At 45.2% G+C, this 27,237-nt stretch overlaps 1 protein-coding gene across 3 annotated transcripts in view; it reads right to left on the reverse strand.

The window, feature by feature from the left end:
- Positions 1–27,237, reverse strand: part of LOC125732656 (CYFIP-related Rac1 interactor B-like) — a 55,106-nt gene that overhangs the window by 23,625 nt on the left and 4,244 nt on the right. For 2 of the 3 annotated variants that reach the window (XM_049005980.1, XM_049005979.1), the window contains exon 2: positions 10,123–10,212. The exons of the other annotated variant lie outside the window; for it this stretch is intronic. The gene's annotated coding sequence lies outside the window, so the exon portion shown is untranslated. The remainder of the gene's footprint in view (positions 1–10,122; positions 10,213–27,237) is intronic. 3 annotated transcript variants of the gene reach the window in all.

The following is a 27,237-nucleotide window of genomic DNA, read 5'->3' on the forward strand; positions in this document are numbered from 1 at the left end:
AAACAAAGATGGCTTAGCGTTTTTCCTGAAGATAAGGATTAATGCTGTATTTCACCATGTGCGTCCAACAAGCCTTAAGCATGAAGCCCCAGACATCAGCTAAAATAATGCATAATTAATAAATGTCATACCGCCTTGCATCAACATGCATTTCATTTGGGACCAGGACCACCGGACGCAAGTCAGCTGGGGTGCATCTCGATACTGTAGCTGTCCCTCATATACACATACACAGCGCCTATATGCCTACTGTACTGCGAGTTAGATATGGACAGTGGGTCATTATACGGCTGGCGGCGCTGCCCATTCTCCTGGACCCATTACACTAAGCGATACACTCGCTCACGTCCTACTGGCTCTGCTTTCAGGCATCACTTGATATAAAACTGTAATTGCATATATTCTAGCTGTTTATATATATATTTTCTGCAAAACATAATTTGAGCACTGTGTCATATTTGCTAGCACCACATGTACTGTCTTTGCACTTTGGCTTTATGTTGCACCATATGTTTGTATCTGGGCACTTTATGTACCTTGTCGTTTTATGAAGTCCCCCCTAGGGACAATAAAATATACCAAATCCTATACAGAGAAAAATTACACTCTGGGAGGAATGAGCAATTGGAAGAGTTAGAGCGCCCTCTACAGGAGTTAATGAGACACACACTCAGAGGCTCCCCTACACATAGAATAGATTCAAGTTATTTTTCCCCCATTTCTTGATTACAGTTAGCTGAAATTAATTGCCCATATTGGATGTATCTCCTGTAATGGTCTGGCATTCCCATCCACAGTGTTCTCTGTACTACCTAGGATAGGCTCCAGACTAACCATGTACTCAATAAACGATCTGGGTAGCTGGATGGATTGATTGGGCTGGTAACTAGTCAAGCAAAAAGCATGTTGTGTTCACAGACTGACTGAAGCAAACCCTGTGACCCTAACCGAGATACACGGCGGAATTTGAAACCCAGGAACTACGCACCGGCGATTTGCATGCAAATCCCTTAAGAGTCGACCCAGAAGTTCAGGTAAATTTACGGGCACCACGAATTCTGATTTTGCAGACTGGCCAGCTATGGAGCAACGATGACAGGCCATGCCTTCAGCTTATGAACTCTGACCTCCACAGCTACAGAGGTGTGTTCTGGGCGTGTCGTCCAGGAGCACCTCCTGGTGGGGAAAACGGCCCACATTAGGATCGATGACAAGTCTCTCTCTCTCTCTCTCTCTCTCACACACACACACACACACACACACACACACACACACACACACACACACACACACACACACACAACTGTTCAATTACAAGGACAAACCTTGAAAGCACTCAGCAAATCAGGATCCAGTCTCTCTAAAGAGGGACAGGACGACACCCCCAGACCAGCCACTTGGTAAACAGGACCTACAGGCTCTCGGGGGGGGGGGGGGGGGGAATCTGCACCGCCACAAATCCCCCGATTTGGGAAGGAATCTTTAAACACTGTCACATACAAGACAAATGTGACCCAACAGTTGAAACACCAGGGAAAGAAAAGTTCTTTTCCAAACGGGCCTTAATGTCTCAACGTGTAGCTAGACACAGGTCAAAAGCTAAGCCAAGCCTGCCCTCTAGTGGCCACTCAGTATATATTCAATTCAAACGTCGCTTCACTAGCCAGCCGGTCGACTGAACGAGCAGCGACCCGGAAGTCCTGTGCTACATGTACTAAAAACGTTTCATACAAGTGAAGACCCATTTAGTTCTGACTATGACAGAATTCCGCCTTTTACATATGCAATCACATATAAATCACACGTACATAACCGCATGTACCAGATCTTCTTATGTTTCTAATACATCTAATGGAAATTTGTTGAGCGGATAAACAAACATCCGGAAATGTTTACTTAATCACGGCAAATATGACAGCAGTGCATGACATCAGCAGATACAGAGTGTGTAGCATGTCGTCACCGTTAGATGAACCGACGGCAGCAGTTACAGGACGCCGCGGGCCATCTGCTGCTCTTCTTTTATGACCATCCCTCTGCTTGCTGCATGGGGTCAGTGACACCATCGGACTCTTACCCCATTACCCCAGCTGCCCCTGGGACTCTGACACCTTCTCAAATGTACGTCGCTTTGGATAAAAGTGGATGCTATGAAATTTAGATTGTTTTACGTTTATTTAACAGACAGTTAAGGGAAGACGTATGGTAATTTACTTCTATAGTTTTCAGTGGGGGATGGGCTGGCCCCCCATCCTGGGTTGTTCCCAGCCTCGTGCCCATTGCTTCCGGGATAGGCTCCGGACCTCCCGCGACCCAGTAGGATAAGCGGTTTGGAAAATGGATGGATGGATGGAGTTTTCAGTGGGATGGTTTGGACAAGATGACTACATTTAGATAGATGGAGCCAATATCAAAGCAGTGTCACGCTCGCACAAAAGCCCTGAGATTGTGTAAGGACACCTGAAGGGGAGACTTTAAACCAGGGGTGACCAGTCTTACCTGCAAAGGGCCGGTGTGTGTGCAGGGTTTTGGGATAACCTGTAGGTCAGCTGTTCAAATCCAGGTGTGAGGACTCTTCAGCCAATCAGTCCTCTAATTAGTAATCTAACTAGGGAGTTGCAGCGAAAATCCGCATATACACCGGCCCTTTGCGGACATGATTGGCCACCCCAGCTTTAAACCCTGGACAGGTAGAACTGCACATCTGTACTCCGACAGGGAATAACGTTTCACAGTAATAGAATGCTGAACTGGTTGGTTGAAACAAAATCTTTGTCTGGATTTGTACTTTCTGTACCTGAATTTTCTACCTCTGCCTACACTATGCTGCACTGACAGCCAGTATCTAACTGCAAATTCATGAAATGTGTATGCAAGGAACCATGGAAAGGTCGAGGAGCGTCAGTGCAGTGCAAGCAGACAAGGTCCTGTTCACTGCTGCTGGGCAATTTATTGGCCGAATCCCAAACAATAACAACAATAAATCAAAAAGAGTAATGGAAAAAATAATAAATGAATCCTGCAGCTGAACTGTGTCAAAACTCAAGATCACCACGACTCATTGTCCTTGCACAAATATTTCCTTCACTACCCATTTGAACTAAATTTCCAAAGCCTCTTTCTATTCTAAAAATAACTTCAATGACAGACAGAGAAAAACACACTGTAAACATAATTCAGATAATCACTCGGGCAGTGAAACTGAACTCTCAAAATGGTCAAATGATTTAGGGGTTTAAAAAAAAAAAAAAAAAAAAACTCACCCGTACAACACAGAGCAAAGCTACTGTTTTGCAAGCAATACATTTACATTGTTTTGATCTTTAAAAAAATGTTTTTTAAAGTTAAAGATTCACCAATAGGCGGCAGCATTGGATGATTATATCGCACATGGAGATATAATTAACTTCTCCTTACCTTCCTCTTTTAATTACATGTAGTATCCAGTTCTCAGCGAGATATTCCACTACACACCGGAGAAACTGAGGCCATGGGCATCAATGCACTTTATTTAACTAAAGAGTTGGTGTCCAGAGGCAAGCTAACGCAGCGGGTTTGCGTGCACTGGAGAGCTGCCCGATTTCAGTCCAGGGTAGAATGACACCCAGGACAGCCTGGAGGTGCATGAATACTGACGAGTCAGGGAACATTCAGAGACGTGGGGGCAATGAGGTCAGAACACCAACCAGATATACAGTGATACAGTTCTAATAACAGGCTGCCCAAACTGACCTTCATCACAGAACCACCACTGTAAATAGCAGGGATACATAATGCACCAGAAGAAGTCTGAGGAGCCGAGGACTGATCATTTGAAACAGTTGTAAAGGGGCAGAAAATGTCCGGAAACTTTCCAGAAACTTTCCATTCCATGGGAAGTTAAGATGGGGAATTTATGAAATTTTCCAAGTTAGAAACTGCCCAGGGGAATTAACATGAATATATGGAAATGCATGGGAAAATTCCCAGAATTTTGCATCTCTATTAAGGAACCATCCCCTTATTATCAATAAGGAGGAAGAAAAGGAGGAGGAAGAGAATATGGAGATGTAGAAGAAGGAGGGCAAGAAAAGGAAGAAGAGGGATGTCAATTGTCTGAGCATTAATATCTGCACACACTGAAGATTCACAGTTCAAGCTGCCACTGGACAGACAATATGCCGATTCACCCCTGTGGGGAACTGCTGTGTCACTCAGATGAAATTCTACTCATGTATAATGTGTAACCCGAGTCTCTGGTGGCCAAAGCATGCACTGAAGGCATAATTTAAATAACTCAACGGGAAACACAGCAAAGCAGCCACTGCAGTCCTGTCAGTAATGGCCCTATTAACCAGCCATGACTCTATTAATGTTTTTCATTCAATTATCCAAAACGGCAGCCTTTGTCACTCGCCAAGCAGCTGACAGCAGTATACTCTATTTAAAAATAGTAAAAAAAATCATGGAAACCGAGTGCCAGGCAGAGAAGAAGCCCCCCCCCCCCCACTGCGGGTCTGTCTCCCCCAGGAGGTTTCCTGTTCCCTCCTTTTTTTCATACATCCATGACTTGAGTTTTACTCTCTGGGGGCTTCTTGCCTGGAATTCTGGAAGGATCTTTGTGGCAGTGCTCCTTGTTAAAAGCACTATACGAATAATGAGACTGATCTAAACTTATGTAAATTACCAGACAGTTGACACAGGTGTACAGCCTTCGGGGGGGGGGGGGAAGTCGGTGGTCTGTTTCCCACAGCAGGTAATCAGTCTTCGTGAAGACTGACAGGCCACACACTGGTATATCACCACTACCATTTATTTATTAATCACTGAAGCTTCAAATTTCAGCACCTCATCCTACTCACACATTATTGTGTATTGTATGTATTTTGTACATATTTTATGCATGTTGCAAGGCCCTTAACCCCAATTGTTCCAGGGATCAGCACTCTCAGCTTTCGCAATTGTGTCGTTTCTCACTTTGGATGAAAGCATCTGTTAAATAAGTAAATGTAAGTGAATAATGTAATTGTAACTGAAGTTGTAAAATTGTCCATAGGTTTGAGTGGTGTGTGTGCCCTGTAATGGGTAGGCGCCCCCTCCTGGCAAATTCTCTGCCTTGCTCCTGTAGCTGCCATGATAGGCCCCCATGACTTTGCGAGCTCAGACAATGGATGTTATTCATCCTCATGTTCTGTTATTTACTATTTATTTTTAGAAATAAATAAAAGGAGGAAGCACGTATTTCACTGCATTTCTTCTTTCAGTTGAATCCAGGGCTAACAGTACTGCGTATGGCAATCACCTGGGGAATTCTGGATGAGTAAAGCCTTTAGACGAGGGGGACACAGAAGGTGAGATGACAGATTCAGACCATGTCTTCCAGCCGGGGAAATGGGGGTGTGACAGACATCGATCGATACCTTTAACACCAGTATGTCAGGCTGCATCCGCAGGCTTAGCAGTGTGGACTCTCTCTGAACGTGGCCACTGCACGCGCCGAGTCGCAGCACGTCTGTGGGGACTGCGCCCGGACAGCTGGCTAACCGAACGGCGCAGATCAGTTACAGAGCTATTTTATTACACGGAGATGACAGAACTAGGAAAGAGAAGAGGGTCGGGCCAGGAGAGAGCTTGTCAGGAGAACCTGATGAAGTACTGAAGTATGGCGTTTAGACACCATCTCTGGGTTTGACGCGTGTCATGATGAATGGAGGAACTGAGAAAAAGATACTAACATTGAAAACACCACATTTGCTTGCCAGATGTTCTTATCCAAAGCAACATACATTTTTCAGAAAGCAGGCTCAACCTCTGGAGAATCTGGGACTTAAGGGCGTTGGGCAACATTTCGATCATGGACACAGTGGCCTAACCCACAGTCATACAGTGTCCCCCAAAACCTGCTGTGCCTCAATAATTCAATAAATCGGCGAAAAAAATCAATAAGTAGCCATGCTTTTCTGCAAGGACCTTCCCAGCCTGCCCCTTCAGAGATGGCCGACTTATATGCTTACACTGTAACGGGAAGCAAATCATGCAGTGCAAGTAGTAACTGATCAACAAGCCGGTCTATGGCATTAATGAGGCACAGCCAGTAAGACACACTGACAACCGAAATAAGGGTAGTTCGAAATATAGGGCAACTCATTACCCCCAATGAATAACCACAGATGTGGCTTAGGAATGTGACATGGATGTGACCTACAGTACTATCTGCCGGCTTACACAGTCCTGCCAGGGTAACTGGCTCACTGATGTACTGACTATGGCCACAGTGCACTCCCCGCTCTGTATGTCCACATGCCTGGCAGGGGGGGGTAAGCGTATGGGAGCCAGTCAACCTTGGATCCCCCAGAAGCCCCCCCCCTCCCCCCGGTCGTTTTCACTGTTTTGCCATTTTTCCAGGTTTCATGCACCAGTCTGTATAAATTACAAATATCACTGCACCCTCTTGTCTAGTGCCTTGGAACCACTCTGTTGTAAAAATTGGTATAAAATACATGACACTGCATTTCAGTGCCATTTCAGCTGTTATATCAAAATACGACTGATTTCATTCTGTAGTGACAGGACACAGGAATAAATAAACAAATAAAACAACATGGCTCTGGTTTGGTTTCAGCTCCAGAACAGCTTGGAAAGAGTAAAAATGTCAAGAGCATGAGAACAGCCTGTGCGCTGAAGGGCAAGGGACCGTTAAACCAGTTCCTTATTCTTTAAATTGCCTAGTGCCCAGCCTACAATGAGGAAGGCCGCAAAAACCAAACAAACTGCTCGATATGAAAAACGTCCGCACAATGGCAACTGTGCCCTATAACGATAATCAGACTGCTCTAGTGGAATACGGTCACGCTTGTAAAAAAACACGATGGCCACTTAACATCCATATTGTCATGCTTTGCATTTTCGGATGGCTCATAAAATTGGTCAACGGAGACTGAAGGGAGGCTGCGATGGCTCCATTTCTAGTGTGAGGTTGAGATGTACAGAGAAAATGATCAACTGGCCTGCTACTGCAGGAAACCAACTGAAAGCTGAAAAAGAATTAAAACAGCATTTTCTGACATATTAAATACTTCGTGCCAAGCTGTACCAAGGGTACATGGGACGGCATCCAAGAAAATGAGCTGCATGATATTTCAGGCCCACATTTGCTTCAAATTCATTTTGGATTTCAAACCTCTGATACTAAATGACACAGTTTACAGGACACTCAAATGGCAGACCAGTGTCCAGTATATTAATTCTGAAAATAAACCTTTGCGTTAATTCCCCAAGGTCTAATTATACAGGATTGCTTACACACGGTACGGTACTGTATGTGTTTCTATTGGCTGCAGATTACAAAGCACAGGATGCAAATATAATGCTGATCTTATAGCCGAGTGTTTCCTATCGTGACGCCCAATCTTTTGTACATGTGGTCTTACACGCCACTGTGGGTTTCCAGCACCCATCAGAGTGTCATCAGCTGGTACTGTATGTTTGAATCTACACTGACCACAACTGGTGACATGTTTCCAGGAAAGCAACAAAAGGAAATTCCACTGGAATTTTCACTACTGATGCAATATGACACTTGTGACACTTTCACTGGACATGCTCAAAAAAATAAATTCTGCATAACATTAGATATGCAGTGATTCTACGTTTTGTAGGACAAGGGTTCTCAATAAATCGTGTGGCCTACACATTTTCCATAAATTTGAAATGGAAATGAAAACATTATTAATATTACTAAATTCGTTACGAAACCCAGCTGAGATTCTTCCGTTTATCAGCGGAAAGCCTGACGCCATTTCTCGTCAGAAACGCCACAGCCGCCCCTAACCCTCTGGGTCCTGTGGTGTAAACACGTTTTTTTTTTTTTTTTTTTATATAGCACCTCCCTAGAACAAATGTCACTAAGTGCTTCATCAGAAATAAGCGAAAGATATTCAAACATCTACAGAAAGCCTGTCTGTACTCAAAAATTTTCAGACACTGTTTAAAAGAGTCCATCCTGCCAGCTGACCTAATGTCCATGTGTATACTGATCCACAACCATGGGACAAGAACCACAAAAGCTCCGGCACTCCCTTCTGTTGGACCCACAATAGCGACACACCCCCGATCAGAAGGCCCGAGTGTCCCGTTTGCTGAGCGTGGGGTCAAAAGGTCACAGATAAGTGGACACCTCCTTCTTATGAGCCTTAGAAGCAAATACAAGAATCTTAATATCTATCCCATACTTTAGGGAGGAGGACCTCAGCCTTGTTACAGTGTAACTGCACAGGGTTGTTCTCCAACCACTTCTTGACATCAGCTGGGCAGTCATGCAAGACAGCCATTTTGTCGAGTTGATAGGGAGCGAAAGACACATGCAGCTGGTGACCTCCAACAATTCCCTGTTACCACTATTTTTGTAACTTTGGATGTAAACGGAAGTTGTAATTCTCTGAGTGGGAGCGATCAGGTGTAGAGTTTTTCAGGAGAGGCTGAACTATAGCTCTTCTGAAATAAGCCGGACCACAACCAGGGGTAAAGGAAACAATTACTAATGTGTCATTAGAAACTTGAAAATGACCTTGAACGGGGGAGGGATCCGCAATTACAGTGGCTTCTTGTGTAAGCAAAGACACAATCTGCTGGCTGGTAATAATGCGTCGAAGAAGATTTCAGGCCTGGTGCTTGAATATCCTTCTCCAAGTCCAAACACACAACACGCAAAATAAATCTTTACCCACGAGTGACTCTTGTGATTTAATACCATTGATGCATTTCAACATAAATCACGTTAAATTGTATTCGTTCATAGAGTTTCATTTAAGTAGTAAGCCATCCCACAGAGCATGACAAGCCAAAAAAGAAGCTACGACACGATATGGCTGCATATATGATAGGTACAGAAAGACAGACAGCGTGACCTTAGGGTCATGGCTGCTGAGGCGAGTCGCATCAGGAAATGAGAAGGAGCGACGTCTCAGTTACTCGAGGCCAACTCAAATAATGCAAAATAAACAAAAGGGGGAGAAAACACAGCCTGTGCTGAAACTCCCAAGCAGCAAATGCCACGCAAGCTTATTTTTCCCCGACAGCTACAAATAATGAAGGCAGGAAACCCTTTCATTGTTTAGCGTCGCGAGACGGCAGCCTTACCGCGCATTTCTGTCAGCTAGAGGCAAGCAGCAAGATGGATGGAGCTGATAAGAGACATTGTTTTGATGTCGCACTGGAGCAAGGATTATGTGAGGATTACGAGTACTTTTAAGAGTAAGACTTCACTCCCTTGCAGGTTCTACGGGCACTGAACGTTCGCGTGGCGGAAAGGCTGGCTGTCCCGAGCTCGACTAGCCAGTAAAAGAGTCTTAAAATATTAAGACTGACGACTGTTTTCTATCCTCCTTCCAGCCAAGGAGCTGCTGCTTCAGTCTGCTGAGATTATTATTAAAAAAATAAAAAAAACATAGCATTACATGAGTATCTATAAGGAAAATATTATAATTAATTCTCTGGAAATAGTATGACAGCATTACAACACGAGTTGCAAATGTAAAGACATAAAATTAAATTGACCACCTTTAACTGTAATAGTTTGGCATATAAACAGCAAGCATGAGGCAGATCGTCAGCTTGTCACCAGCCCAGCACCGAGTGGAGCAAACCCTAAATCACACCACTCCTCATGCTGCTTTCTGCCTCTCACACTCCCTCCTTCCCATCTCTCGTAATTTATACTCAGCTGTCAAGAGGTGTCCAAATCTCCCCAGTCGGAGTCATTGCATTTTTTTGCACTCCTTCTCCAAACCATTTTCTCTTAAACCCTTTGCGACACAGCACTGGTAAACACGTTAGAAGAAATACTATTTAATTTGACAAACTATAATAATGCACATTGTTCTTGGGATTTGCTTGCATGAGAGTTGAAAGAACCTGCACAGACATTAAAATCTATTTATTTAGCAGATGCTTTCATCCAAAGCGTCGTACAAGCGAAGATCATACAGGAGGGTCAGTGTCTGGGGGAAACGGGGGTTCATGGTCTTGCTCAAAGGCCCTACGGTGACACCACTCTACCAGCCACAGACGTTAAGCATTGTGCTGCTACGCTACTATCTCCCACTCTGAAAAGACAATATTGGCTGCGGGATGAACAGCGTTTACCAGCAGGTGAGATCTCCAGGCTGGGGGATGCGGGCACCAGGGAATGTCCGAGGTCTGTCTGGGATTTGTCACAAAAGGAAACCAAGACACCTGTGAAGAAAAAAAGGGGGGAGGGGATTATATGGGCTCATTAATGTAACCGTCTTTATTTAGACATTTAGGTTTAGAAATGAGTCATTTGAATCTTTCACGATCCAACTTTTTACTTCTGCATATCCAGGAAGTGCTAGCATCCAATGGCACGAACTCAGCACTTATAGAAAACCAGGAAGCTGGACAAGAACCGACGCTGTACTGAAAAGTACACTGCAGTGTCAACTGATCAAAAGATAAAAACCTGATCTCTGCGCGTTGCTATGGGATCTACTGCATCAGGAATCATTATCCATATCGGTTTATGCTTTTACTGGATATATGAAGAATATATTTAACAGGACATACTGCCACAAATTCTAATTTAATTTACATTTATTTATCTATCAGACACTTTTGTCCAAAGCAAGATACAACTGAGAAAGCAAGGTCAGTCAGTCCCTGGAGCAATTGGGGTTAAGAGTCTTACTTAAGGCCTCAACAATGACGTCACTCTGCCAAACATGGAATTTGAACCATCTATCTTTCAACCAATCAAAAGCACAGCATCCTAACATGGTGAGCGACACGCAAGTGTATTGCGTACATCCGTACTGATAGCTCAGAGTTCACAGTAAAAAGCAAAACTGCAACAAAATTAATAAGTTCAAATAACTAAATTAGCTATGAAAAGTGAAAGGTCAGTCCAAGGTTAAGATTTGTAAATGTTAGCCTAGCAGGACTGTCCCTTTTCTAGTGATTTAATAAGGCAGCAACAATTTAGACATGATCCAAACCGCTGCTGGGACCGAGCTGCGCTCATGTACAATTTTCTTCCATTTCGTTTGTTTGAGGCGGCCAGCTGTCAGTCAGAAAATACGAGGCCTGCTCAGCAATATACATGAGCTGTCTGAGAGACACCGCAAATCACCTCCACGCATGCGATCTGTTGATTCGGATTCCCCATCTCTAAGAACTTCCAACTTCCATATGGTGCCTCAGAGTGCATTTCCTCTATCATAGCAATAATTTTTAAAAATCACAAATAGGCAAATCTTTGCAGCAGTCAATCAGTATATCAGTAGTAGTTATACAAGAGTCTACACCAATTAGTGAACACATCAAGAGTTGGGAGGTTTGATCCATGGAGGACTTCAGGACACAATATTTTCCTTATTTTCACTTGTGTATTTAGATATTTAACGGATGCTTTTGTCCAAAGCAACATACAAGCACGGATTAGAGACCAGGAACCATTAGGGTTGTGGGTCTTACTCAAGAATTCAATGGTGACGACAGGATTTGAACCGATGACCTTTCGATTACAGGAAATCCTAACCCACAAGGTCAGAAACTGACAAACTGGGCTACATCCTACCAACGATCCTCTGAGCAGGCATCTCACAGGCCAATATGAAAATAGCACATAGTTCGGTGGACATCGTGGGGTCCTCCACAGGAGCCTCTGGATCAGAAACTCAAGACTCAACACAGGAATCCAGCTGTCCACAGCCTCGGGCATCTGATTGGCCGCCGCAGCCCACAAGAAGAGAACAGAGGCACATTATAGGAGCCAGCTGCGACCCCCTGCCTACCCGCCTCCCCCATACCCACCAGAGGGCTCCTGGCCAGGAAGAGCCCCTAAATTTATCAGGAGAAGGAGCTCACATGAGAGTAAGGTACAGAGTGTCAATCCCACCTCCATGTTCGCAGCAGGAAGATTCCGAGGCGAGAGAAAAAGCACAATAAAAGGATGGATGAAGAAGAGAGAGTGAGAGAATGGGTGTTGGCGTTTATCTGGCCACTCATTGGTCAGCCTTAATGAACGGAAGAGCTGTTCGCTGGACGAGATGAGAACACTGTGTACAAAGGGCTGTGAGCGGTCAGGGGACTCCCTTTCAACGCTTCTTTGAGTTCCTAGCAAACGAGTGCAGCGTGGACGCCGACGGCGGGGAGGTGGCGAGCAAAGGGGCCCGTCTGATTTACAGAGGGGCGTTAAAATACAAAAGCCTGTTCAGGGGTGATCACTCACCCTGAATACTAAAATGCTGCACCTGCTCCCCAACAAGGGCAAGCTTCACAGCTGTTCACCAGCCTAAAACAAACAGCATCACTGAGGGAAATATTCAGGAAGGCACATACGCTATACCACAACGGAAATACTTTAATATCCCAAGTTTCCTTCGAATGAGTTGTAATTCTTGGCACTGCAGTGTGTACGTAACACAAAAAAAACAAAATGTCTCATCCTGCAAGAGAATTAGGACAGTGTTCCTAATTACATTTTTTTTTCTTTTTCTTAAACTCAGACAAGGAAAAGGCATCGGGAATCGCTACTGAAACAAAGGTAATAATGATCGAGCATCAAAGCTGTCCGGGGGAAAACCATGTCAACGGCTTTGCATTGTGACTTTTTAAAGCCATTTGTAATCCACCCATCTCCCATAGCTCCTTATCCAGCACGGCACTGCAGAGAGCCTGGCGTCTATCCCAGGAAGTGCAGGCAGGGAACACCCTGCATGGGGCGCCAGGCCGTTTGTGTCTTTCATTATAAATGTGCTAAAACACAGAGCAATTCATTTTGCTAATGCAATAAAAAAGCAATAATAAAAAGCACTACAGAGACGTCACATGCTCTAAAGGAGCGTTTCTCAACACAGTCCTCGGGGACCCCCAGACAGTCCACATTTTTTGCACCCTCCCAGTTCCCAGTGCACCTGAACCAAACAGTCAAGAACAAACCTAACAATCAAGAACACTGAATACCTGGTAGAGGCAGCAAAAATGTGGCTGTTTTGGGGTCCCTGATGACTTGGTTGAGAAACACAGCCCTAAAGAACTTCACATGCAATAAAAAAGGTCCCTATATCTCCAAAGCTGCCAGGACAAGCAGCCCTGTGCCCTGACAGTGAGCCTCTAGACCTCACAGCTTAGAGCGGGACCTTGCGAAAGGCGTGGAAGCCGCAATGCGCCCGCAAGAAGCTGCCAGAGCTTCCGCCCAGGGCCCTGTTTCCACATTGACTTCAACGCCACATCGGGCGGGAGTTTAAAGTCACGGATTGCAAAACCACCGGCCGCATTCCTCTCTGGGCAACAAGTGCTGTGATGCAACTGCAGTGTAGATCTCTGCTCTCCTGCTTGTGCAACTTCAGACAGTAAACGACCTCCCTGAGATTCTCCAGCCATCTACACTCTCACCGCTTATCCTGGTCAGGCTTGCGGGAGTCTGGAGCCCATCCCAGGCAGGGGCCTGGAGCCCATCCCAGGCAGCACAGGGAAGAACAGGATGCCAGTCTACTCAGAAATTCCTTCCAGTCCACATGCTTCCAGCAACATGCTCCAGAGGCTCGGCGTTGGGGCTAGTTTGGTTTCCCATGGTGGGTTGGGCCCAGATCTGCTATTTTCTCTACTCTGGCCATAATGAAACAGATGGCGTTTGGTGTACAGAACCCTAACCCTCCATATTAACGTAAGTTATCGAAATTTACAGGATTTAACCACTGAGTTTTGAAGTGACACTCTAAAGATCAGGATCAGAATACTGGGGGGGGGGTTCCTTACAGTTGCTATAGCTCAGAATAGAAGATGATCTAAAACTGTCATTTCCAGGGGTGCTGATGAAAATCCAGGAGGACAAATCCAGGCAGTTTGCACGCGATCAAACTAGAGAGCAGCTGCAAACTACCAGGAATGGGCTGCAAACCCAGTACAGCCACACACAAAGGCAGACAATCCGGGCGAGCATGCAGTGACATAACTGGGCTCATAATTCATACAGAGGGGCCAAACTTATCTATAGTCAAGGGAGTGCTGCTAGGGTCAATCAGCTTTCAGTTGGGGCCAATGGTCCTGTAGATGGTCTGCAGGGGGTGCATCACCCACACACTGATAACATGGAGAAGGAGAAAGGAAACAGCAGAGACTCCAGCCTGCAGCCACAGTCACGCAGACGTGCACGCATGGTGCATATGCCCCCCCCACAGCATTTCCTCTCGCTGAGCTTCAGCTTTGCATTTCATCTCCTGAGCGCAGACCAGCTCTGGGTGAGCAGCTACGTGTGAATAAGTAGCTTTTTCAATTAACCGATTGACAACCTGGCATTTTCAGAACAAAACGTAAGGGGCTCCAGGAGTCCCATTAAAACACCAAATCCCAACCTCATGTTAAAGAGCAAAAAGAAAGTAATTCCAGTTCATTTTTAAAAGTACAACACACAACATTTATACATGCATACCAGGGCATAGTGTGGCAATACAGACAATGTACGTAGAATCTCACATGTACAAGGGTGGGTTTGATGTTGCTGCGCTACCCATTCCCACATCCGCCGAGTGTAGTGACTGTTTATGGTCAACAGGGGGGCTGCAAACCTCAGGGGCCCCACCCAAATCTCATTAAAAGTGAATTCTCATTCAGCTTCTGTGTTTCTAGGAAAAATTACAGGAATAAGATTGTAATAAGTCACAAGTACATGCCTTGTAACGAAAACCAATGTTTCCCTCCCACCTCCCAAATAATCAAGAACAAACCAAACGCCAAATACATGGCACAGGTACACTGAGGGCTGGAATGGAGCAAAAAATGTGGACAGTCGGGGGGGTGCCTGAGAATTTGCTTGAGAAACGCTGATCTAATAGAAACTCTTCATATCCGTGATTTGCAGAGAGATTGCTGGGCACTTTTCACACCATTCAGTCAGTGCTTGACATCTTAAAAAAAAGTGAGAGAATGAATGTTATCAGTTTCTCTGAGCTTCCAGTCTACTTCCGAGGGATGGGGGGAGTCAGGACACTTTTAGCGACAGAGATGGCAGGTACATCCTCTGCTCACATTGGGCGGTGCTCCTACATTCACTGATTCACGCCCCCCCACATCTCGGATTCTTCGCTCTCTACTACGGTTGCAAAGGGGTGGTAAATCTCTGGAAACTTTCCAGAAACTTTCCATTCCGTGGGACGTTAAGATGAGGAATTTTGGAAAAATTCCAAGTTTTTGTGGGAATTATTGGGAATATATGGGGATTAACGGAAAAATCCTAGAATTTTTCAACCCTGGCACACATCCCCTCACCCAGACCAGATTTACATCCTTCAGGGCTCCTCCCCCCAGGATATTGTTATAACTTGCACACAGCTGTCAGGAATCCACAAACTGGCAAAAGTATTAGCCACCTTCTGCAATACGAGGCACGGATGGTTCTTAAAGTAGTTCCAAGACCGTAAGAAGGGGCTTAAAAAGCAGGTAGAGGATGACGGTACCTTTGTTTCGACCAATATCCATGACTGTTGCTTAAACCAAATTTCTCCTTCTCATGTTTCCAGACATACTGACAGTAGTATGTCACACGTACAGATAAATTACATGCACATTGCAGGACCACCGCCACTGGAAAAAGTGACACGTCCACCACAAATTTAACTCCGCAGCAGTTCTCACACTATCAAGAGGAATTTTTTTTTAGAGGTGGGGAGCTTATAGGATTTTCAAACCACTGCAAATCAATGCGTCGCTCACAGCATGGTGCGGATCAAAGATCAGATCAGCATTAACTGCCATGCAAGGAAGCTTGCGATGATGCTGACCCTGGAGGGGTGTGAGAGAGAAGTCAGAGCAAACAGGAAGTGAGAATTTAGACAGCAGTTGCGAGGGTCTGATTAATCAGGTTGACACTTTACGAGGCGGAGACAGGCGAACGACAGGGGTAACTGGAAATGTGCCCCACACACACACACACACACACACACACACACACACACACAACATGGACTCCTTCACCTGACACTTCTGAATTTCGGAAGCAGCTAGCGGAGAACATGCAAGCCCAGCGCAAAGTGAGCTGGGCTCAGACTTGAATCAGTCACTGCGATCAACGGAAGCTATGTGCGGCACACACAGAAACAATTTCTGAGTAGTTAATCATCCCATAGAAAGTGGTAAAAGTGCATGTTAAACATTGAGTAATAATAGAAAGGTAGCTGAAAAATTAGGGTTTCGTTTTCATTTTCTGAAGTGGAAACGTTCACCTAGAAAGATGTTAACCCAGAAAGACCCAGAGGCCAAAAGGCACTAGAAAAAGAGGATTACTGTTATTACAGCTAACACAGCACCTGCTGCTAATTAGTAATCTCTGTGTAGGTCAGTGTGGATTTCATTTTAAATTCACGCTGGAAATATTTATACATGTAATGGATGACTTTATATCCTACACTTCCATGGATGGATGGATGGATTGATGTGCCTTACACTGAACACATCTGCATGCATCCCTTAGAGCAAATCATCAATATCTCCACAGTGCAAACCTGAGAATCTGACCATAGCATTGCACTGCTCGCTCACAATATTACAGTACACAAGATGCTGAGGCCTGACCTGAAACAGGCACAAAGTGGACCATTATAGAGAACTGAACATGAAAGAGGGGGGGATAAATGAATATCAAACCTGTTGAAATAAGTAGAACATGAGCAGGGATATCACATTGTTCTACTGAGGATTTCAGGGAAGAACCTGCCTATAGCGTGTCAGAAGAAAATAACAGGCACCCAAAGTGACTGTGATGAGACAGAGACTACGGAACAAAGGCTGAGGAGATGAGGAGATCTCAGATGAAAGTGTGGCCAGATTTGCTATGTGATGACTAGGTTAGAGGTCCATGGGATGGCTCTCCTGGAGGTAGAGGGCGTGGCTGTGGAAGAGGGGCGGGGGGCGTGGCTGTGGGTGAGGGGCGGGGGGCGTGGCTGTGGGTGAGGGGCGGGGGGCGCGGCTGCGGGTGAGGGGCGGGGGGCGCGGCTGCGGGTGAGGGGCGGGGGGGGCGCGGCTGCGGGTGAGGGGCGGGGGGCGCGGCTGCGGGTGAGGGGCGGGGGGCGCGGCTGTCGGTGAGGGGCGGGGGGCGCGGCTGTGGGTGAGGGGCGGGGGACGTGACTGTGGAGGGGTGGGGGGGCTCATCTCAAAAGTGACAGAATAAATTGAATCATTAAGTAGAATCATCCCAGGACCCTATAAAACAAGCTGACTGATCCCCTCCAGAGTGTGAACTTAGTGCTTCCAGGATAAGAGTGGGGGGGAGATGAAGCAGTGGTGGCTAATTCGTTATACATCTAACGGACCTCGACACTCAAGCATGGGACCGTTTATGATGGAATTTGGGTCAGCACATTTTTATTGTCATTTAACTTAGCTTGTCTGGTCCAAAATCTATAAACAACTTGTTTAAATTTGTTTCAGTTGTAATGAAGCATTAACTGGGTACAGACACTGTAAAGTTTTAGTTTAATATCCAGGATTCTTTAAAAGTGAAAAAGTGCTGCATTTCATAAACTAAAAACATGTGTCAGATTTTATAGTGGCAAAAGGTTTGACCAATATCTGCTGTTGATGATTTACAACTGTGAATCGCGTGACTGTGATCGCACTGCCTGTCTTACTCTAAGGCAGAGAGCAGAGTGAAAGCTGGGGGGTGAATTTGATATTTAAGCAAATGAGAGGTAAAGAGAAGGCTTCAGACAGTGCAGCCCTGAGAGGGCGTGGCATGCCCCAGAGTCTGCATCTAAGATTAACTACAACAGCCTTCTTACTCAGTGTTTACTAACATGGTGCTCACCGAAATATCCAATGAGAATATAAAACTGGTTTCACATAGTGGTGCTCAGCTGGTTCCTGTTGTGGTCCCTGTCTGATGTAAAGAGAGCCTCATTGTTCCCTTATCTTCATAAATGAACAGGTGAGTGTACCTGAGTGCCACACGCTGTTATCAAGATGCCAGTCAAAAAACCAAACTTGCAGGGAAATCATGGATTTTAGTTGGTAGTCAACAGTCATGTGACTAAACTGGCCAAAGAGAATTGGAAAAATGTTTCTCTTACTGGGTGAACACTTCAACGGGGGTCTCAAGGAAAATTGGCCTGGGGCGGGGGCACCTCCACTTGACCCAGCCAATTTGAGATGTTTCTCTTAGCAGGTGTCTGGTATTTTTGATTATTTGGTACAAGATGTGTTGGGAGTTGGAAGGGAACAAATATGAGGCGCATTCACTGCACCGGAACCTTTTTCCGGAACCAGGGACTTCTGTCACATTCACACCAGAGGAACTCGGCCTGATTGTACTTCCTCAGGTACTTTTCATTCAGAAACAAAACTACAGGCGAGGCACTTACAGCAATAAACATGATGACCACAAGCACCGGCACCAACTTGGAAGTTGCGTGGAAGTGCAGAAAACCAGATGCAGTGAAGCAAACACTGAGCAGACGCAATTATTTTTGTACCCCAACTACATCAATTAATCAATTAATGGATCAATTAATGGATCAATTAATTTAATGGATTTAATGGATCAATTAATAATTTTTTTGTTTGCATGTATTTCTATATCGGAAAATTCAATCTCTAAATAATATACTTTTGTCCATTATTGCTGGTGCCAGTGGTGAAACTTGCAAGTGCTTATTAGTGGAATAAAGTTACATCATTTCTTTATTCTGTGGAATGCGGAAGATTGATCTGCTGGCTAGATTTAATAGGAATTGTGAACATGTATAAGTAATATAAAGGCATACAAGTAAAGTATGAATAAAAGGCTGTGTCCCATTTCGATAATCAAACAAATAACTAAAAAAATGACTTATTTATCCTCCATTGATTTGGATTGGCCGTGTAGTTCTGTGTGAAAATTATGAGTGAAGTTTAACCTACGAGCTTTTTGCATCTCCCGTGCTTATTTAGCATAAAGGTCCCAGTTCCTGTTGTATGGTGTGGAAAACGATGCACGAAAGTGGCCAAAAGCTTCAAAAGTTCCAGCTCGAGACGGCCCAGGGACATATAAACCGGGACCAGATTCCAGAACTCTGGTGTAAAAGTGCATATGAACTGTCTGGAGGTCCCTGAAGACTGGGATGAGGAACACTGGTTTAAGGTTTCAACCTGGGGTTCCTCTGCGATGGTCTATGGGCTCACGGTGCACTCAGCCCTGGCCGGGACACTGCATAGAGAGATGCTCCTTGCCTCACCTCCTGCTGGATACGCAACGCTGCTTATGCAGCAGGGAGACGGACCCAAGCATTGATTACCTGAATGCATATTGTTCAGAGAACAGAAAGTAGAAATTAAATTGTATAATAAAATAGTGCAAACAGAGCAAAGCTGTACAATTACTGTTAAATAAATATACATTAAAAGGGAAAGCAGATGTACTGAATGCTTAAATATAAAAACATATACTGAGATGAGGCCTGTAGTTCCTCAAAAAGCAGATTCTTCGAGGAGCCCCCCCCCCCCCCCCCTCCCCAACCAGCACTGTCCCTTGCAGTGTCCGCTGACTGTACTCAGGTTTTACCACAATATGAGTCATGTTAAAAGAATCCAGATGAACCAAACCCTCAGAAGGCTGCAGAGGGCTCCTGACAGTCGAGAAGCACCGCGTTAGCATCGGCTAATAAGGCAGCCTGCCACCATGTCAAGCAGTTGGGGGGGTTCAAGTCTGTTGCTTTACTATGTGGTTATGTGTCTGGGTTGCCCCTCCCCCCAGTTCCATGGTGTATGAGATTCACTCTTGTGCCCCGAAGGCGATCAGATGACACCAGCAGTCTCCAGTCTAGCACGCTTTAAGCTAATGGAGCTACCGGTGTGGCTTGTTCCCAAAGCCAATCTGACAGGAAGTCGAGGATGTCCTCCTAATTTAATCACCTCCTTCCCTTTGAAAGGGGGAAGCAGCAGTTTCACAGTATAAATGACAAACTGGAAGAAACACAGAATTATATAGAAACAGAGATCACTCTCCCACACTTGCCATCGGTGCTAATTACTCAGGAGCCACAGATCACAGTGGCTGATAAGTATCCCAGCATGCAACACTTCCCTGCAACACCTGTCGCATTCAAACTCCAACAGCCCTATGTTGCAGCCTATATATTGCGGTGACATTTACTGACTTCAGCACAGCAAACAAGCATCAGTTTAACGAATCCTTTAACAATATTTAGCCTGTGAACCTTTTATAGATCGCCTACGTTGAATGTTTCAAGATACAGATGGACGCAGATCTTCTCTAACGGCCAGTTCCGCTTTTGCTGTGCTGCGCAGCTGCCTCTGCAACCCAGCTCGGCCAAAACGTCCTGCTACCGTCTGCCCCCACCTTTATCATCACGTGGCAAGGGAGAAAGCAGTCATTTATAGCCTGTATGCAAAAGGCCGAGCCTTTTTTCATAGCTGTGCTAAGGCTACATGAAAATCCACGACAAGCCAATGGCTGGATTTCCAAAAGAATACTGATCACATACTTGGAAACACATACATCACTATTAAGAAAACCCAACAGGGCAAGTTAACACAGTTTACATTCATTTATCAGATGCCTTTACCAAAAGCAATGTATATTTCTTTAGACAGCAGGGTCACTGGGAGGCAAGAGCCTTGCTCAAGGTCCCAGTGCCGAATTCGCTGTGCCAACCCTGGGATTTAAATGGAGCAACCTAACCCACTGACCCAGCAACTGCACTGATTAGCTTTTGGAATAGACATTTTTTGGAGAAGATTTGGACATTTCATGAAACAAGGAGCACCATGATCTACACTGAATAAACAGAAAACTGTGCTCACAAATGGACATTTTGCCGCTCACTCCGTGCTTCTCTGCGTTTCCTCCCACAAACTCTGAGCTCTCCTAAGCAGGTTTCTGACAGTCTGTCCTGCGATGGTCCATCATGCCATCCAGGGTGTCCCCGTCTTTGTGTTCTGTGCTTCCTGGGACTGACTCCAGACTCACCGTGACTCATGGACACATTTTTAAGGAAGACGATTATAAACCTGTCCAAAGCGCCACAGGCAACATACTTCGGCTCAAACTGCTGCTAGTCTATTTCAGCCATATAGCATAAGCCACATAGCATAAGCTACCTAGCATGCCAATACTGGATAGTCATAAAATACCAAGTTTTTCTCAAAAGAAATTCCCATTGCAATACTAAGCAGACTCAAGTCAAAATATTAAATCTCACATCCAAGGGAAATATCAAGCCCATCTCCTCATACGTCTCCATAAAACATAGCACAATATAACATATTAGTATGCAGTTATGTAATGACTTATATGAGGATGCGAAGGGAAACTAAAACCTTGCCAATTCAAGACGAACTTCGATAAATCATTCATATTTCCCCAACAAATGAGGCTTAATGCAAAGGCAAAAGCAGGCCAGGCATTACGTGGATGCAAGCTCAGTGAAGATATACACTTATGCATACATATAAACAGAAACTGATCGCTATTAGGAATTTGATTTACTGCGTGTCCAGTTGCTGCCTACATAACTAAAACCACATGCACTTTGCTTAAAAGGCTTCAAACCGATCACAGTTCAGCGCAGACAGCAGCAATCCGCCACCGGAGAGGAATACCGGGTTTGCTTTGCCTGTACTAATGAGTACGCTGTGTCCTGAGGATGCGAGACACCAGCTGTTTCGTGAAGTCGCCCGTTATGGAACACCACGACGACATCCGAGCACGATTTAAGTGACCAAAGGGATTCAATGCAGCTTAGATTAAAAGCATCTAAGGACCCAACACTCAATTAATTTTTAATGCCTTTTCTCTTGAAGCTAGCCAGCTAGCTAGTTAGCTAAACTAGAGGCGGAATGTGGCTGTACAGCTAGCCTGAGTTTTTATAAGGGCAATTCTGCCAAAGCAATGTGAGGGAGACGGCACCATTTTAGCCCTTAACCACTATGTCACAGGCCAGACAAGGCTAGGTACAAGAAAATCGAACAATAACTGTCAACATCACAGCATGAGAATCAGTGCAGGTCAGTAATCATCCCCCCCCAATCTCCCCGCCCCCCCCAGAACCTGCCTCCAACCACCTGATCCCGGGAAGCATGAGGCGGTGCTTCCTACAAGCCACGGCTCAGGTCCCATTTCCCGTCAAACAGATGGTGAGAGGATAGCAGCATTAACCACAAATGGCCTGAGGGGGGCGGTCTCGCTTTCCCCGCTCCACAGGTGCGCGGCTGCGTCCTCTGAGCGTTGCCGTGTAATCAACTCCCCCGTGGACATCACAGAGCAAGAATGCCCCCCCCTCCCGCCCACATGAAACTGCTCTCATTTTAATCACGACCTCAGCTGTGCAGGGGAAATGATTAAGCTGAGTTCGCTGGTAGACATCACCAATGCCATCTCTTCACCCCAGTGACACAGATTGTCTGGTGGGGGCTACAGCTGCGTCGTATTTAAAGCCAAACCGTGTTTATGCCGAAGCCAGTCAAACACGCGGACGCATGCACGAGACAGGACCCCCCCACGATAATCAGTAAACATACAACCCCATGATCGGGTCAGCGTCCAGCTCGATCTCCCCGTCATACTCTGGCCCCCATATTGTTTTCATCCGATTAGCAAATCTAAGGTGGTGCCTCCCTGCTTCAGGAGACATTAATCAGAGTGTGCGGTACTCAGAATGTGCCGAGAGAGACTGGCAGCGTGTCCTGGTTCGAGGTGGGGGCCGGCATTCCATGCCGGAGTCGTTCTGCCCCAACAGGCTACATTACTCTGCTTTTTGTCGGACCGAGTGGAATTCCGCAATTTGTTTAGCCGCTTAGCAGGATCACTCACCTTCAGTGAACATGAACAGGAACATGCAGTCAACAGAGTCAATGGAGGGGGGGGGCTCCCTCGTCCCACGGCGTGCCAATAGAGGACAGGGAGGCACAGTTGCAAAATTACCACCCTCCTCAGCACACGAGGAAGGATGAGTGGGCAAATCCATCCATCCATCCATCCATCCATCCATCCCTCTAATTTCTCGTCATCACCTAGGCCGCTATCCTCCACGTGCTGAAACGTGACACATGGTGACCTCATCCATGCCTCGGCACCAGCGGAAACCAGAGAAAGGCCCCGTAACAGATCCCTGAAAGAGCCTGACATCAGCTAATCGCTCCCTCTCCTTCGGCGAAGAAACAGGACAGGAGCCAGCCATGGTGACTGGGCTCCTATTCTCGCTATCCTGCGGAGGGAGGTCGCGCCGTGTCCTCTTCACTCACCCTCCCGTGTTCAGCGTCAGCTCCACCCCCCCCACTGTCCCAAACACACCAGCCAACGCTGCCTTGCGTCACCCCTCATGTTTAACGAGATGCACATCCAGAGTCACAAGTTTCATGTTCACACACAAGGTTCCACAAACACACTATCATAGTGTGTATCATACTGGTACATAGGAATTCTTTAGATCAAAATTTGCTTCTGTTTCTCTGATCAGGTAGATCTACTGAAATGGACCCCCCCCCCCAAAAAACATTTTTTTTAAGGCTACAGTGAGCTTGTGATGTGAGAATGGGTCAGGTTCCTGTAATCCAGCACCTCCGGAGCATTTTGGGGGGATCAAAGCCCTTAGCTCATGGTCCACTGGAGCTGTGACTATTCTGCCGAGGTTCGCTCCAGCAACCTCCCGATCAGGGGCCCAAATCAAACAGGAAAGGGAAGGAGCCAATTGGTGGCTCGTGAATCAGTCGTGACTCTGAACTGGATAAGCAGGTAAGGAAATGACGGATGGGTGGATGGATGGATGGATGGATGGATGGACGGACGGACGGACAAGTAGGTAAGAAGAAGGTGGATGGATGGATAAGCAGGTAAAAGAGACAGATGATGCATAACAATCAACATGGGTATGGAAAAAAGACTAATGGATGGATGGATAGATATGTAGGTAAAGAAAAAGACTGACGGATGGATGATAAGCGGGTAAGGAAAAGATATGGCTGACTGGATGGAAAAATGGGTAAGAGAGAGATTCATGGATAAGCGGGTAAGGAAGAGACAGATGGATGGATGGAAGGAAGACTGGAATTGCTGACTAACTGATAAATCATTAGCAAAAGAAAATTCCAGTGCTGTGAAATCATTCCATCTATCTTCCAACCATTGAGAAGGAGGGCTATCAGCAAGTACCTATCTGACACAAACCGCCAGAAATAGCCCATTTGTGCCCAACTGTAGAATTCTAATGCTTTCCCCTAACAGTCTAATTGCAGGAAAAAAAAAAATCACTTGACAGCATAGATTACTGTATTCTCAAGACATCTGACATTGATAAGACAGGCTTGAATACATTACTGTGAAGCAGTTTGACAATTTGTATTAAAACATTAGTGACTGTCATTTGTAATCCTTTTTACATACAGAATATTGTAAAAATAAATAAATAAATCATAAAAAGTTATGTTAAAAGTTTGAAGGGAACCTCAAAAGAGTTCCGTTTCATGAACTACACATCACACTATGTCACTAATCAGCATCAAAGCCTCCCATTTCAAACCAATAATTTCCCATGCGGTTATTTCAAAATGTATGAACTCTAGCAGCAGTGAAACAACAGATAAACCGAAATCTGTTTATCCAGCAGGCACTTTTGCCCGAAGCGACGAGCGAGTAAGGCGCGAGTAAGGCGTACGACATTTTACAATCATATGGCTGTTGAGGAGTCAACTAGGTATTATTGCGGCTAGGCTGAGCTCCAAAGGGATGACCGGCAACAATTTGGCACAGGAGAAAGAGCTATAGAGCACATTACACAACACTGTAAGAGGCTAACTAGAGAGTTATGCAAATCAAAGTCAACTGCAAAAAAGCAAGATCACCTAGAATATGCAGGAGATGCGCTGGGCCTGGACAGTCATGTTCCACGGAGTTTCAGCATGTTAGCAGGGATCATTTTTAATGATTTTGCAATGATTATGATTTAATGATGGTGGATGTGCGTGGCTTAGTAGGATAAACCTCTGCGCATGTGAGCCATGGGTTGCCAGTTGGAGTCCCGCTTTGGCCCTTGTGCGAGGCCACTAACCCCCAGCTCCACGGTTGCCACTGCAGGTGATTGCCCTTCGCTGCCAAGCCTGCCGTCACCTACGTGTGTGTCATGGAGAGCAAGATGAGGTAGGCAGAAAGACCACTTGCCCACAGGGATCGATAAGGTGTCAGTTTCATTTTTATGATTATGAACGGTACAGTATAAGATATTCATTATCTGGAGAGGCTGATTTTTGTGCTCCACTAGCAGCGGTTGCATTTGTGATTATTCATGGGACTTGAACATAAAACCTTACCGACTATTTTTAATGATCGTGTGGGCCGGCTTGTTGGGTCTCAGCTATGAGACTGCAGATGAAGACAGAGCAGCACATTGGCTGATGAGCTAGCTGAGGTTAATCTCTCTCGACTTTCATATTACCTTATCTAGTTAGGAATCTGCTTCATGCATACATGATGCATGCAGCCTCCCCTCATACACAGCTATGCGAAAATCCATATAATAAATTGCATTTATAAAGAGTGACACACAGAAAATCTCTTGCATTTTAAGATTGTACGTATTTGCAAGAAATGTTTTGGAGGTGGCATATGCTTCAGCATGTTAGGGTACTGTCCCTGTAATCGGAACGTCACCAGCTCAAATCCCAGGTAAGCAGAATGATTTCACTGGTGGGTCCTTAAGCCAAGGCCCTTAACCCCAGATATCTCCTGGGACTGTTGGACCCTCCTTCCTAAAGAACCAATGTGACACTTTGGACAAAAGCATGTGCTAAATAATGTAATATTTATGTAATATTTAAAATTATTTCATAAATAAATATTGCATTATGTTATATTATTTATTTATGCATTTAAAACAAAATGGGGTCCTCCTGCGTTCAACCGCATTACTGCTCAGTAAGGTCCCTACCTGTGGATCTTTACTCTTGGTCTGCATTCTGACTGCCTGAAAAAAAGTATATAAGCAGTAAACAGACACAGCTGCTATCATTAACGGTCAGGGCTGTTCATCAGCATTTTTGTTGCCTCATCAAGCACTGCAAATACTGAAGTTGAATTTATACAAGTCACCCAAAGAAGCATCTTCAGTAGACATTTACGGGGGTGGGATGCCGGAGCGGCATAAATAAATGCACTAAATTATGTTTAAATAACACCCAAAGAGAAGCTATTCTTTAGCTAAAAGCATATTCTCTTTGCTTATCTAGCTTTGCTGGAATTGGCTGCTCATTTACTGTATAGAGAATATGGATGTGTATACCTTAACCCACTTACTGACCCTGTTGTTTTAACCGAGGAGTCCACAGTGAAAAATGAAATGGTATGGAAAGTTATGGAAGACTGGCTAATGAACTTTCTGGAAGTTTCCACTAGCCCTTCCACTCAAACCCCTATACTTATATATAAAAGTATTACACAACCGACGCTGATGGGTGCATTCCTCTGGGGTAACGTCACGTTTGCTCCTGGCAAGCTAAAAGCATGGGGGATATTCTAGCACTTTCTAACAAAATGTCAATGTAAACTTCTCAAGTTCAACGGCGGTGGGAAAAAAAGTTGCTGACATGTCAGGCAAAGGAAATGCAGAATAACTCAAGCGACGGAAGCTAAACCAGGCTGGATTCCACTCACTCATCTCCAAAGTCATGCCCTGAATTGTCTCTGAAAAGATAATCATTGGATTGTTGAAAATGCAACAATTAGTCTTAATATACAACTGACCCAATTCAGAGCCATCCATCCATCCATCCATCCAGTACAGAATCACAGTAAGCCTGAAGCCTATTCCACAATGCAAAGCAGACTGGGTAGGACACACCCTGAACAGGATGCCAGTCTGTCTCAAGATGTAAGGCAGGGGACACCCTGAATGAGATGCCAGTCTGTCACAGGGCAGAGGACACTCCAAAGAGGATGCACGTCTGTTATAGGATGTAAGGCTGGGGATACCCTGGACGGGAGGACAGTCTATTGCAGCATACCCTCAGTTATGGCAATTTGGTGTCATAAATGCACCCGACCAGCATGTTGGGACCAATGGAGGAAGCTGAAACTCGCTCAGACACCAGGAGAACATGCACACTCCACACCTAACATGCACCATTGACAAACTATTTCCTCAGACCCCAGAAGAGAAAAAAAAAGTAGGTATAAGTCACAGATAAGCCATCACTGTGAAACACTGAACTGAATCCAGTCTGTCCACCAGAAGATGCCAATATCATAATTAAGCAAAAAAG

The sequence above is a fragment of the Brienomyrus brachyistius genome, chromosome 1 (genome assembly GCF_023856365.1).
Source record: "Brienomyrus brachyistius isolate T26 chromosome 1, BBRACH_0.4, whole genome shotgun sequence".
Classification (NCBI taxonomy): Eukaryota; Metazoa; Chordata; class Actinopteri; order Osteoglossiformes; family Mormyridae; genus Brienomyrus; species Brienomyrus brachyistius.